The sequence below is a fragment of the Monodon monoceros genome, unplaced genomic scaffold (assembly GCF_005190385.1).
Source record: "Monodon monoceros isolate NGI ecotype Baffin Bay Population unplaced genomic scaffold, NGI_Narwhal_1 Super_Scaffold_19, whole genome shotgun sequence".
Taxonomy (NCBI): Eukaryota; Metazoa; Chordata; class Mammalia; order Artiodactyla; family Monodontidae; genus Monodon; species Monodon monoceros.
Genome location: NW_021703775.1, coordinates 68,949,347 through 68,961,454, shown reverse-complemented (window position 1 = coordinate 68,961,454; position 12,108 = coordinate 68,949,347). Strand labels below are relative to the sequence as shown.

General features: G+C 50.1%; 1 protein-coding gene across 1 annotated transcript in view; it reads right to left on the bottom strand.

Annotated features, from left to right (window-relative positions):
- Positions 1-1,524, bottom strand: part of POMC (proopiomelanocortin) — a 7,538-nt gene extending 6,014 nt beyond the window's left edge. Inside the window, exon 1 of the mRNA XM_029232218.1 lies at positions 1,422-1,524. The gene's annotated coding sequence lies outside the window, so the exon portion shown is untranslated. The remainder of the gene's footprint in view (positions 1-1,421) is intronic.
- Between the last annotated feature and the right edge of the window lie 10,584 nt (positions 1,525-12,108).

Genomic DNA, 12,108 nt, shown 5'->3' with positions numbered 1-12,108 from the left:
TGTTATTTTTTAAAGCAATAAAGTAAGGGGGAGCTGTCAAGTGTGCTTTCTGTAAGTAGGGAGTGTCCAATAATTGAAAGCTTGGAAAAATAAGTAGAAATTTGGAATTTGCTAATCTTGACATTAACTTTATAATAGAACTACACTTATTAGAAATTCATTTGTGTAGGTGAATTCTCTATGAGCTAAACAAAACTTTTTTTGTTTTTTTTAAATTTTATTTTATTTTTAAAGTATTCTTTTTCATTATGGTTTATCACAGGATCCTGAACATCGTTCCCTGTGCTCTACAGTAGGACCTTGTTGTTTAGCCATCCTGTATATAATAGTTTACATCTGCTAACCCCAAACTCCCAGTCCCTCCCTCCCGCACCACCCAAAACATTTTGTTTGTTACTATAAAATTGCACACTGGCCATGCCCTCTGTAAAGATTAGAGGAACAGAGGCACAGAGCTTTGTCCTTGCACCATGATACACACGTATCAAGTCCTAAAACAGAATGTCAAAGGAACATTAAGTCATTACATAAGCCATAGTCTGTACGTATCTCAACAATGGACAGAACAAATGCACACATTTACTTTCCTTGGCTCCTTCCAGCCATTCTGTGGGAACCACCACCTCACCATTTATTCAGGAAGAATTTGGGGAATCCAAATGCCCTGCAGACTCTCTCTCCCTCACTGGGAACCCACCTTGCCTGAGTCTCCATCTTGCCTGAGCTTCCATCGGCTCCTACGGCCGCTTCTGCCCTGCAATCTAGGGTTTGCGAGATAGAAGGTCCATTCTGAGGTCCTACTGAGGGAAGAGACGGGGTGGTTCAGGACCGTGGACAGTTCCCATCCGGGCCACCTCTTTTTAACACCAGCTGCTTTTCGTAGAGGAGGCCATGTCTGTATCAGAGCGCGGCCCCGTCGGGTGCGCTGAGGCGGACAGGGAAACGCGGATTCAGAAACTTGAATCCAAAAAAGTCTGGAATGCAGGGAGTTTATTGTGACTTTTAGCCTCGTCTCTTCTGCCCCCATTTCCAACATCATATGGTATCTTTTAAGAAGTGACACCTACCCAGAAAATCAGAAGAAAACCCGAAAGACTAGGTCTCCCGAGATCTCCCCAGAACGCGGTAGGAGTCTCAGGGGCCCTAGCAGCCCCCCTCCCCGGGGGAGATGTGGCTGCCAGCTCGTGGAAGGCACCACTTTCAGCCGTCGCAGCCGCTCTCCCACCGTCCAGAGGCTGGGCTTCGCCGCCCCGCTGCCGGCGGATTCCCACGCTGCACCCAGTACAGAAAGTTTTCAAAGAACTCAGGGCCGCGGCAAGTCAAAGATACCTCTGAGATCGGAGCTGGGCGAGAGCATCCCGAGGCCCCAGGGGCAAGGGGTCCGGGAATAAGAGCGAGGTTCCGCGCCGTTGCGCCCCTACCTGTCGCGGGGAGGCTGCTCTCGGGCGACTCCCGCTGCGCCGGGGCGAGGATGCTCGGCGGCCTCTCGGTCACTTTTCTTCCCCTCTTTCTCTTCCTTCGCGCCGCCTTGTCCCGCTCGCTCTCCGCGGTCCTTATATACTTGCGGGGCTCGCCTGGGTGGGCGCTGGACGTGAGTGAACTTCCCGGCAGCGGCAGCGTAACAGGCAACTCCCCCATCCACAGGAAGGGGGGCCGTGGGGCGCAGGAGGGGGTTTCCAGGTAGGGGCTGAGCGCGAGAGCAGACGTGCCCGGAAAGGGGGCTGGATCCCTGCTCCCGGAGGCTGGAATTAACACTGTCCTGCTGAAGGGCACACCTGGCAGCGGGCAGGTAAGAACTTAATTAAGGATGGTTTTGGGTCTGCAGTTAGGACGAGCGGGAGGCTTAGCACCCCGGTGTGGGGCAGGTCTAGCGCGCCCGCTGAGGTCGTTGAGGAGAGGGTGAAGTTACCTGTGTACGTGCTTGGGCTGGCATCTGCCTCCTTCTCATTTGGAGGTAAATACCACCGCCCAGGGAGTACGTCTCTGATGCCTCAGATTTCCCCAGCATTTGGAAACTGTGATGTGAAAATGTCACAAGCAGTCACAATCCCTCTGTTACAGGTTGGAGAGACCAGGGGCAGAGAAGGTCAGGAGTCACTCACCTGAGGCCCAGGACACGTTGCCTTCTTGGGGGTGTGAAGGTGTGTTGCACTGTCCCACTGGGGCCTCCTCTGCAAAGCCTAGTCCCTGGCAGGCTCCCTCCTGTGCTCTAAACCCCAAGGAAAAAGTGCTGTTAACCTTAGCCTGTTAATGGAGGGAGGAGGGAGTCCTCTGTGAAGAGCGGCTGAAGTACTTTCCCTGTGCCAATGAGCTAACAGAGTGGTCTGGGGATTCTCAGTCTTCTCCAAACCTGGTCTTGGAGGTCTGGCTTGGTGCTAGTCTCACATGTCAGGCCAGGGAGGAGAGGACAGCACTCAAACCTGCAATGGAAGAGTCTCTATCTTAACCTGGAGTAAAGAAGCAGAAGCAAATTGTGAGGAGCGGCAGGGGTGAGCAGGAGTGTTGGGACTAAACTGAACTTCAAGGTGCTTGTTTCATCTGTCATTTGCAGGAACTTTCTTTATTCCCAATCAGACGCCCTTTTAGACTCCAGGACTCCCTTGAGAATTTCTGGTTGGTGACATTGGCTTTATATTCAGCAATCCTTTTCTTTTGGGCCACAGGAGAGATTCACTCTCCTTAACAGTAAATAAGGTACTTTACTACCTGGGCTTGGCCTCTTTCCAGGGTCATCTCCAACCTCTCCATTTTGTGTCCTGGCACATCAACCATCCACAACATTCCCATTCCCATAAACACTATTTTCTCAAAACCCCATCTCTTTGTCCATGCTATTCCCTCAACTAAAACACCCTTTCTCCTTCCAGCCACCTGGGAAAATTAGACTCTTGCGTTAAGATTTAGCTCATCCATCATCACCTGTTCCCTGAAGCCCTCCTTGGTCACTTGTCCTACCAGGGCATGAAACATGGCAATCTCTGTTTTCCAGAGAAGCCCATTCCCATCTCACCTGTACACGTAGGTTTCACAGCTGGAACAAATTCCGCTCGGTCTTCCATCTTCCCTCTTCCACCCGCTACTGCCCCTACCACTGCCAGGCTTATGAGCCCTCCCAGATTGTGATTTTTAATCTCATTTTTCTCTGTATTATTTTTATAACTTTAAGAGGTGGCTGATGGTAGCAGAAAAGCCAGACCAGGAAAAGTTCAGATTGACCCAGCCTCTGTCCTCCTCTGTCAGTCGAGTTCTTAATTACATGCAGCAAAACCGACTTTAGCCGATGTGAATTGAAGCTCCATTGAACCACGTTTAGAATCACTGGGAAGGTTGGGCAACCAGGATCCAAAAATGGGCAGAGACAAAAGGTGGCTGGAATCACGGTCACTGATTGGATCCAATGAGAAAGAAAACCAGACCACTCTCGGGACCAAGAGGCCACAAGCTCTACTGTCAACACCACAGGCATTGGACATAGATGTCACTTCTATACCCAGGTTGGGAGGTTGTCATTCCCACTTTGGCTGATATTACCAGAAAGGACTGACCACTGCCCTTGCTTCATTATATCACGAGCTCCTCTTTGAAAGCCTGGAGCAGGCGCCCCTGACTGAGATGATAATATGACTTTCCCCTTTATTCTGACAATGTGGTGAGTTACATTGTTGATTTTCCTACCATGCATTCCTGGATTGAGCTCAGTTTCATTATGATGTGCTACCATTATAGCATCGGGTTAAATTTGCTAATATGTTATCTAATAGTTTTGCTTCCATGTTTATGAGATCAGCCTGTAATTTCCCTTTCTTGTAGAATTCCTATTAGGTTTTGGTATCAAAATTATGCTGTCTTCATAAAACAAGTCAGAAATCCCTCCACCCACCCCCATTTTTTTCTAATTTAGTAGAAGAATTTGTGTACAATGGTGTTTATCTCTTCCTTATATGTTTGGGATGATTTGTTAGCGATGCTATCTAGGTTTTTAAGGTTTTTCGTTTGTTGAATGGTTTTAAATTACAGATTCAATTACTTAAATAGCACTATTCCAATTGTCTCTTTCTTCTTGTGTCAGTTTTAGTAAGATGTGTATTTCTACGTATTTGTCCGTTTCACCTAAATTTTTAAAGTTTATTGGCTTAAAATTTTTATTATATCTTCTTATTATCTTTTTGGCACCCATGGAATCTGTACTTATGGTCCTCTTTTATCGCTGATATTGGTAATTTATGTCCTCTCTCTTTTTTTTGACTGATTTTCTTAGGGGTTTACCAACTTAATTAATTAATTTGTTTGTTTGTTTATTTATTTTTGGCTGCATTGGGTCTTCGTTGCTGCACGCGGGCTTTCTCTAGTTGCAGCAAGTGGGGGCTACTCTTCATTGCCGTGCGCAGACTTCTCACTGCGGTGGCTTCTCTTGTTGCAGAGCATGAGCTCTAGGCGCACAGGCTTCAGTAGTTGTGGCGCGCAGGCTCGGTAGTTGTGGCTCATGGGCTCTAGAGCGCAGGCTCAGCAGTTGTGGTGCGCGGGCTTAGCTGCTCTGTAGCATGTGGAATCTTCCCGGACCAGGGCTCGAACCCGTGTCCCCTGCATTAGCAGGCAGATTCTTAACCACTGCGCCACCAGGGAAGTCCTATTAGTATTTTTAAAGAATGAATTTTGATGTTGTTGATTTTCTCTATTGCATGTACATTTTTTCTATTTCCAGAATTTCTACTTGTATTATTATTTCTTGCCTTCTAGTTTCTAATTAGCTATTCTTTTTCTATTCTCTTGAGTTGGATATTAAATAAATGCTTTTACTTAGATAATTGATATTCAACCTTTATTCTTTTTGACATGTGTATTTATGGCTATAAATTTCTTTCTAAGTATGGCTCTAGTTGCATCTCACAAGTTTTGATATGTCATATTTTTATTACCATTTAGTTTAAAACACTTTATTTTCATTGAGATGTCTTCATTTACCTGTGGGTTATTGAGAAGTGTTCTGTTTAACTTCCAAACCCTGGGGGTTTTCTAGTTCTGTTTTGAAACTAAATTTTAGCATTTAGCTATGTTCTGTGGTCAAAGAACATACTTTGATTTTAGTCCTTTGAAATTTTGCAGGACTGCTTAATGGATGCACATATGGTCCATTTTGATTAATGCTTCCTGTAAACTAAAAAGAATATGTATTCTATGATTGCTCAAATATTCTATATCCTTTCTATACCCTTATCCTTTCTGATTATTTGTCATTTTAATCCATTAGTTACTAACAGATGTATGTTTTTTAAATCTCCCCATTCATTTCGTAAATTTAGCTACTTCTCCCTTTGGTGCTGGCATAAAAACAACTCCTTCTAGAAATCTAATGGTGAATGTGGGGCAGTGGTGGAGGGTAATATAGAATCAAGGATGAAGACGGCAGAAAGCTACTAGAGCATGGTTGCATGCTGGAAATAATCCAGTAGAGAAGGGGAAATTGAAACCAAATGATCCAAGTCTTAAGTAGAGGTGAGGTGGGGTCCAGAGGAAGAACCTGGCCTCCAAACAGTGGAAAGCTTTCCTCTTCCAAGAAAGAAGCGGGTATAGACACAGGATAAGCCATGGGAAGATGAGTGACTTCTGTCTGTACCAAAGCCTTTACCTTTTGATCCAGAATTTCCTGAGGAAATATCTAACAGTTACCCTAAATAATGTTCAAGACTATTCATACAACATAGTTTATAGTAGCAGTAAAATGAAATAAACTAAACAACTTGGGTGTAATTATAAAAACAGTAAAGTATACTCATAAAAATTATGGTAAAGCTATGCAACGGAATATTTTGCAGCCATTCAAAATAAAATAGATGTTTATTTCTAGACATAAAAAATGACCACTGATAAAATATAGATATACAGTTGACCCTTGAACTACACAGGTCCACTTACACTCAGATTTTTTTCAGTAAATACACACTACTGTCCTACATGATCATGGTTAGACCACGGACGTGGGACTGTGGATAGAGAGGGCCAACTGTGGGACTTGAGCATCTGTGGATTTTGGTATCCGAGGTGGGTCCTGGAACCAATCTCTCGTGAATATGGAGGGATACTGTAAATACAGAAAGAGATAGAAATAGAGAAAAAGATTAAGAGATACCAAAGTGTTAATAATGGTTGTTCTGGTTATCTAATATTAGATCACAAACTACCCCCAAAACTTGATGGTTTTAAGCATTTATGTTGCTCATGAATCTGCAGTATGGCCAAGGTTTGGCTGGGCCAACACGTCCCTGCTCTGCTTGGCAACAGCTTGGGCAGCTCAAAGGCCGACATCTATAAATCATCTGAAGCCGCTCACTCACACAACTGGTTCCTGGTTGGGAAGACTCAACTGGGGGCAAGGAGAGCTGGGGCTCCTCAGACACTTCTATCTATCTCCATGCAGCCTGGCCACGTGATGTCTTCAGCATGCAGCCTTAGGGGAGCTAGACTTCTTACACATAGGCACAGGTCTCCAAAGCATGCATCTGGAGGCGACTTACTCTTCCAGGTAGAGGGGGTGGGTAGTTAGCAAGGGCTTCCCAGAGAAGGGGATGCTGAGTTGGGCTGAGTCTTGATACAATAGGTCACCAGGATGAAGAGAGGAAAGTAGTTCCAGGCAGAAGGAACAGCATGTGCAAAGGATTCAAGGCAGGAAAAACCTTATGTTCACGGAATGCTGGTACAGGTGGTAGAGGGAGAAAGAGAAGACTGGAAACAGTCAGAGGTCAGAGGGAAGGAGGTGGGGACCATTCAGGGACTGAGTCAGAGGGGCCGTAGGACCAGCTTTCTGCAGCAGTGAGGAGAATGATCAGAGGGGAGGGAGCCTGGAGCCAGCACGGGGTGACCCAAAGCCCGATGCTCTCCTCCAGGGCCTGGAGGCCAGTCCAGCCAACAGTGGGAGCAGTGAGGCAAGAGAGGAGGCAGAGGCAGGTTCATGAAATACTAAAGAGGTGGCATCAATGTTGGGGAAGGAGTCATGAACACTTCCCCACCTGAGGTTACCGTGGCTGCGTGGATGGCAGTGTGATATCATGGTTAAGAGCACAGCTCTGAGCCAGACAGCTGGTCTTAATCCTGCTCAACCACTGCCTAGCTGTGTGGTTCTGAGCAAATTCCCAACTTCTCTGTATTAGTTGTCCCATCTGTGAAATGAGGGAAATGATTGCGGCTGCCATATGGACGCAATGAGGTAATACGTGTAAAGATGGGAGAGCAGGGCCTGGCCTTAGTTATGGTTGCCCTTGTTCTTCTTATCATGGAAGTGCTGGTCCCAGGAGAGCCCACCTGGCGTGGAAGGAAGGAGGGAAGGAGAGGGGCGGGGTGGAGGTAAGGGAAGGAGGGAAAGGAGGAAGGAGACAGGAGCAGACATAACTCTTTGGCAGGGAGCTGATGTGTTCATCTGAGGGCCTGGGGCCGGGGTGAGGCATCTACACCTGGCTGCTGGCCAGGGCCACCGCTGCTCTCGTCACCCCAGCTTTTCACCTTTGAGGGTTTAATTGGAAAAGCAGTGTCACCAGGGTGTGAATGCACTACAAAGACAGGTGTGGAAGCAGACTCCTGGGGGAGAGGAAGTGCTGGGCAGACCGGGTGGCTGAGAGCTTTCACGGGAGGGGACACGGGCAGGGTAGACTAGCCCTCAGCTTCCAGGCCCTGGGGCCGGGCAACAGGGGACATTTCACTGGGGAAAGAGAAGACTTAGGGATGAGGCTGCCCTTTGCCTGTGTTCCGCAGACTCTGAGACAAGCCAACTCAAGCCTTGAGGGTTGGGGTGAGGGGTGGAGGTGGGGTGCGAGGGAATCCGAGCCTTCCATCTTGGCCGCTCCAAGTCTCAGTGAACAAGCCAGGGAGGCTGCCAGCCCTGCCTCAGGTCAGAACAACTGTCCCTTCTCAGGGCTCCTCGGGCCCAGCCGGGGCCTCTGCCCCAGGGAGCGCTTCATTCCTGCTATTGTCTGGGTCGCTAGGGCCTTAGGCCTGCTCCGCTGGTGCCCCTTGCCGGCAAGGGGACAGCTCCCAAGTCAGTGTGTGAGAAGAACTGGTGCTCAAGAGGATCTGCAGAGAGAGGGTTGGAAGGAGTGACTGCGGAAGGGAGACCCTCTGAAGCCTCCATTTGCAGAAGCTCATGCATGATCCTCTAAAACTCTCTCCAAACCTCCTCTGCAGGACGTATGAACCTAAAACTGACAGGTGATCTCCCTCCGCACAATGTGTCTGGATTAGAAATAGCCCAGCACCCGCCCCTTTATGTGTGTGCCTGCTGGGGATGGTGGGGAAAGCTCACCCCTCCCTGGCTGCAGCAGCCCAGGGACTACGGGCAGCTTTGGGGTGGCTCTGGCCCCCCATGACCCCGACCTAAGTCACTGCAGGCTTCTCGGCTTCCAGGCATCTCCGCTTTCAGAGACAAGAAGAGAGGACACAGAGTGTCCTTCTATAGGGGAGCCTCCTGCCTGGTGCGTTATGGGTGCCAGGGAGAGGGGCTTCCCGGTGAGAGAGTAAAGCAGATGTGGGGTCTGGAGTGGGCGAGGAGGGCGGAAAGCAGGACCCGGGCCCGCCCTGCGCTGCAAAGAGGGGGTCCGTGGGAGGCACACAGCAGGGTGGGAAGGTGAGCATGCTTCGGGCAGGGCCTCTCTGCCCCAGCGGTGCAGGAGGGAAGGGAGGGCAAGCTAGGGAGAGAGCCTGGAGAGGAAGGGACAAGATGAGGGACCCTGGGAGGGAGCGGGAGAAAAGGACCACGGCCAGGCCTTGGGGTCTGACTGGATGCCGGGGAGAGGGGGTGAGAGAAGGAAGTCAGGCAGGATTTAGGCATTTAGGCGTGCGGCTGGGGGAGCAGAGGGCAGGGCTAGAAAGCCGTGTGGAGTCGGGTGCAGAATCGCTAAGACACAGTGACTTTGAAGCAGCTGCTCTTCAATGTGCCCTTTGCCCAGCGCCAGTCCCCCAGTGGGTGCTCACACAGGGCTTACTGGGAGGAGGGAAAAGTGCCGGCTTGGAGGGCCCAGGTTTTGTTCTGTCACTCATTCACTCGATGGATGTTTATTGACCCCTACATGTACCGGGACAGATCTGGTCTGTGCTCCCAAGAGGACTTCAGCTCTAGGGAAACCTATAACAAAGTAGTCCACAAATCATTACAAGCTGTGATAAATACAATTAAGGAACTAGAGTGGGAGAGGGGAGGGGAAAGGCTTCTTAGCAGAAGGAAGAGGATGCAAAGGCCCTGGGGCAGAGAAGAGGTTCTCAGTACTGCTGGAGTGGCAGCAGGGGAGGGGAGCAACCCTTGGGAGGAGGGACATGAGGGGCCAGGCCTTGGAGGCTATGAAGGTCATCAGATGACGACTTAGATTTTATGCTAAGTGCAGAGGGAAACCATTGCTGGGTTTTAAGCAACAGAATGACAGAATCCAGTAGAATTTCTTGAAAAGATGGCTCTGGCTAATGTCTGGAGAATGAATCGGACAGCAAGCAACCAATAGCCTCTTTTGGGGAGTCAGAACCAATAGGACTTGGAGCAGACGTGCAAGTGAGGCAAAGGGGAGGGGGTTAAAAATGGTTCCAGATTTCTGGCTGCTGGATGAGGGGTGGTGCCATTCAGTGATCTTGGGAAGGCTGAGGGGTAGCTAGGTTTGGAGGTGGAAACAATGAGCTCTGTGACCTTGAGCAAGTAACTTAACCTCTCTGAGTTTCTCTGGGCACCTCCAAAGCCCCAGCTCGCAGTGCTTAAGACTCATGAGCAGGTGCAAGAAATCCTAACTACCATTAGATTCTCGTCAATAGAAAAGCTAACTACAGATTCCTCCGAGGGGAGCCTGATGGGGTTTAGGGGGCAGAGGTAGGCCTAGTCTCCAAATAAGGACCCTGAAGCCTGGAGCACAGCGGAGGAGAAGGTCTCTGGCGCCCCAGATGGCCCAGGGAATGGGGGAGGGTCCCACTGGCCCCATTTATCCCCTGCAACACACACTCCTATTCGCAACCCCTTTCACTGCACACCCCATTCAGCACTGTGGCCAGGCCACTGCAACGGCTTTCGGTTTGACCCCAAGGGCAAAGAGGAATCAATTTGTGCAGAGAATTGGAATGGAAGAGATTTCAATTGACCTTTGAATGGGGTTTTAATTTGCTTTGTTACAGCCAGAGGGGCCTCATGAAGAGACCCTTGAGACTGCTTTTATCTGCTAATGCGTGCACCAGCGCAAAGCCTGGGCCTCCGTCTGCATGCCCTGGATGTGGGGGGGGGGCAGCAGGGTGTAAGGCCAGAGGGGCAGGGAACCAGAGTCCATGCCCCTCCCAGGAACTGGTCCACAGCCCCCTTAGGGCCCAAAACAGTCAAGAGTGCAGGCAGAGGCAGTGGGAGGGCAGACAACCCGGGTTCCAGCCTCAGCTCTGTTGCCGGATGGCACCTCCCCTCTGGGCTTCAAGTCTCCTTATCTGAACGGTGGCCTGGAGGCAGGGTGTGGACGAGATGGCCCCTCAGGTCCTTCCAGGTCTGGTGTTTTATGGTTTTGTTAGGGGAACCACTGACCAGAAACCGCCTGCCCTGCCCAGGCAAGATAGTAGCCACCTGCATGAGTCGTCTTAGAACAGGAGGTACCGGTAAGGAACGAGGAACTAACAAGCTACCACCAATGGGAAGAATTCGGGAAAGGTCAAAAGGAGAGAGGAGACACCAGTCCGTATGTCCTACCAACCTCCTAGAATCCTTCTCGCTGGAATCCATCTTGGCTGAGTAATGCAAGCACCACCAGGAAGGACCCTGAGTCAGAGTGATTGGCCAGAGACAACCCAGAAACTAATCCCATCACCATAAAACCTGAGACTGCGAGCCACGTGGCAGAGCAGTTCTCCTGGGTTCCCTTACCCTGCTGCTCTCCGCCCGGGTGCCCCTTCCCAATAAAGTCTCTTGTTTTGTCATCACGTGTGTCCCCTGGAAGGGGTCCCCCTCCCGCAACAGTTTTAAGCTCAGCTCTAGAGTCAAACTCTGTAGTAGAGAATAACTAGTCTTAGAGAATGCGGCCTAGAGTGGAGAGAGCAGAGCCCGCTGGGCCAAGAGCTAAGCCCTCTCTGTCCGTCGGTCTCTTGGGCCTCCCTCATGCCCTATTTTTCTCTAAATTTCTGCTTGAGTCCCCTCACATGAGTCAACCAGTTCTCTATTCTCTCCACTACAAATTCCAAAGGAAGCCAGTGGGGTCACTTGACCGATAACCTTCTCTTCTACTGGGCAGAGCCCTGAAGGCAGCTACGTCGGGGGTCCAGGGAGCCTGCAGGTGGCCAGCCCCAGGCAAAGAGCCCCCTGTGATTGCTTCTCTACACAGTGCAACACCCCAGGACTGTGAGTTTGTGTTTACAGTCCTGTGTTAGAAATGTCAAGCTCTCCTCCCCTGCGCTCTATACACGGGTATATTGCCACATGGAACCATGTGAGTGTTCTTTCAGAGCTACTCCCTTATCCTGATCCCTTTTTTTCAAACGGAGGGTTTGTTCCTGTGCAATCAGGGCAGACTTCTTGGAGGTGGGGTCTTGCTGAAGACATCGTGGACATTAAGAACACAGCAGACTCTCCAGAGCCCAGGCACCAGCAGCCACCCTCTGATGCTGCGGTGGTCATAATGGTCCTTTTGTGGGGAAATGCCTTTGTGAGGGCTGCCAGCATGACAGCCACTTTTCCAGAAGGATGCAGAATTCTTCAGCCAAGGGTGGAGGTAGGGAGAGTGACTCGTGGCCAGGAGGGACGCTGATAATGTACATCCATTAGTGCAGCGGGGGAGAGGCATTCAGCAGCCCCAGACTGTCCTCCTTCCTCCAGAGCCAACAATGGCTGCGTGGAGGGGGCTGAAGTGGCCTTTTTACAAGCACTCAGCTCAGGGCCATCTCTGAGCCCCGCCTGCTGGGTGCCTGACTTCCATTTCCATGCCCTCCTCAAAGCAACCAGGACAGCAAACTCAAGCAGCCAGCCTGAGGTCCAGAGAGCCCACACCACGCCCTCATGTCCCATTGCCCTGGGAGAGTGACGCCAGGCCCGGGCAGAGCTGGTGCACAGTGACCTGTTGTGCAGCAGCTCCAAAGCCCATGACTCTGCACCTGTACCCGAACACGCGTGTGCGTGTG